Raw genomic sequence first — 2,903 nt, forward strand, 5'->3', positions numbered from 1 at the left:
GTGTATGTATATACATATGTCAGTGGCATATAAAAAAGCAAGAATATACTGAATATTTTTACGAGGTAAAATTTGAATATGGTTTTATAAAATTATCATTACAATATTCATGCAGTATTGCTGAAAATATGAAATAAATGGAAATAACAATGTAAAAGTATATTTTATATATATATATATATATATATATGTATATATATTCTTTTATTCCTTTATCCTTTTATTCTTTCAGTGCTTTCAGCTATTGCAGTGTAGACATTCTGGAAAACTGCCTCCAAGGGTTTTAGCTGATTATATTGATGCCCATGTTTTATCTGCTGCTTAATTTAACAACCTCAGAAGAAGGACAGGCAAATTTGACCTTAGTGGGCTTTAAAACTAAGTATATAAAGGGATGTAAGGGAATATACCACAAGGTATTCCGATTGATGCTTCACTACCAACACTACCTTCCTCAGGACAATATCTGTCTATCTATCTTTCTTTCTCTCTCTTTCTTGGTCTCTCTCCCTCTTTCTCTCTCTGTTTTTGTCATTCTCTCTCTTATTATATACACTTATATGTGCGTGTTTAAAGACATACAGATAGATCCATACATACATACATGCATACATGCATAGACTGATAGATAGACAGATAGAGAGACAAAAAGATAGACATATGGAAAAATAAATAGATAGAGAGAAAGTCAAAGCTATATAACGATATATATTCTTTTATTCTTTTTATCTTTTATTTGTTTCAGTCATTTAACTGTGGCCATGCTGGAGCACCGCCTTTAGTCGAACAAATCAACCCCAGGACTTATTCTTTGTAAGCTTAGTACATATTATATCAGTCTCTATTGCCGAATTGCTAAGTTACGGGGACATAAATACACCAACATTGATTGTGAAGCAATGGTGGGGGGGACAAGCACAGAAACACAAACATATACATATATATATATATATATAGATAGATAGATAGATAGATAGATAGATAGATAGGTAGATAGATAGATAGATAGATAGATAGATATAGATGTATACGACAGGCTTTTTTCAGTTTCCATCTTACAAATCCACTTACAAGGCAGGTGGCACATAAAAAACACCTTTTTGAGCGTGGCCGTTGCCAGCACTGTGTGACTGGCCCTCGTGCCAGTAGCACGTAAAAGCACCCATTACACTCTCAGAGTGGCAGAGTGGTTGGCGTTAGGAAGGACATCCATCCAGCTGTAGAAACTCTGCCAGATCAGATTGGAGCCTGGTGCAGCCTTCTGGTTCGCCAGTCCTTAGTCAAACCATCCAACCCATGCTAGCATGGAAAGCGGACGTTAAATGATGATGATGATGATGATGACATATATTATATAGGTACATACGTATATAATGTGTGTGTGTGTGTGTGTGTGTACATATATGATGGCAGCAATGGTTGTTTCTCCTAATCCAAGAAAGACGGTTTAGCAATTTCAAGCTGAACAAACCTGCTCAGATGATTCGTTTGAAGTGATCAAATGTATGTGTTTGTACAATAGCTGACTCCCTCCATCAAATTGACATTGCCTGAACAGTGTACTACATGTGAGGTGTCGAAGTGATGGTGGAGCAACATGAGATGAAGTCTTTTGCTCACACAACACAATACAACACCTGGCACAGGAATTGAAACCATGATCCTGAGCGCAACTCTCTACCCACTAGGCCATGTGCCCTCACATACAAACACACACACACTTATACACACACACACACACAAAGGCAGCGAGCTAGCAGGAACGTTAGCACGGCAGGCGAAATGCTTAGCGGTATTTCGTCTACCGTTACGTTCTGAGTTCAAACTCCGTCAAGGTCGACTTTGCCTTTCATCCTTTCGGGGGCGATTAAATAAGTACCAGTTACGCACTGGGGTCGATATAATCGACTTAATCCGTTTGTCTGTCCTTGTTTGTCCCCTCTGTGTGTAGACCCTTGTGGGCAGTAAAGAAATAACACACACACTCTTTATACAGATATATAAGCATATATACATATGTATGCTCACACTCACACACACATGCATACACACACAACACACGCACACACACACACACACACACACATATTGTGAAACATACAAATGAACATTTACAATATATTACTAATAATCTTTTCTGTGAAGTGTATGTTAAGGTCACCTTTCCATATAACAATAAAAATTTCTCTTGTGATATTGATGATACTTATAATAAAAATAAGAACCATCCAAGAACTGAAGAATTATCAGAGAAGAGCACTAAAAATTTTGGGACAAGTTCAATAGACCTGCAATGATTGTGACCAGAGGCGAGTAATAAAAGCCAACCAAGTGATTCAAAATATGAAATTATCCAAACTGGTCTTGAAACCTATTCTGTGAACTTAGTTTTAAGCATTTAAGCATGCACAAGAGGGTATAACTTAACAGATTTCGGTAACATAAGAATTCATTTGAATTTAAGCTAATTATAATTGTTCTTTAGCAAGGCTATTGCTGCAAAGTGTAATATGCTGATATTTGACATTAATAGTACGTTTGAGTCAAGTTTAATATGATATTCGATTAATATTAATGCATATGTGAGTATATAATGTTAATGTGTACGGATACACACACACACACACACGCACGCACACACACGCACACACACACACACACAATCCAAATTAGAAGATGAAGAAATAGGCTAGTGCATCTACATAAATGTATACATTTACATATATGTATGTAATATATATGCATATATAAATGTGTGTGTGTGTGTGTCTATATGTATATTTGCTTGTGTATATATATGTGTGTGTATGTGTATGTATATATATATGTGTGTATGTATATATGTATATTATATATATATATATATATATATACATATATATATATATATATATATATATATA

The 2,903-nt window shown here is 35.3% G+C and overlaps 1 protein-coding gene across 2 annotated transcripts in view; it reads right to left on the reverse strand.

Annotated features, from left to right (window-relative positions):
- LOC106877753 (protocadherin-18) overlaps positions 1-2,903 on the reverse strand; it is a 215,124-nt gene that overhangs the window by 2,486 nt on the left and 209,735 nt on the right. The window lies entirely within an intron of this gene.

The sequence above is a fragment of the Octopus bimaculoides genome, chromosome 14, assembly GCF_001194135.2.
Source record: "Octopus bimaculoides isolate UCB-OBI-ISO-001 chromosome 14, ASM119413v2, whole genome shotgun sequence".
Classification (NCBI taxonomy): domain Eukaryota; kingdom Metazoa; phylum Mollusca; class Cephalopoda; order Octopoda; family Octopodidae; genus Octopus; species Octopus bimaculoides.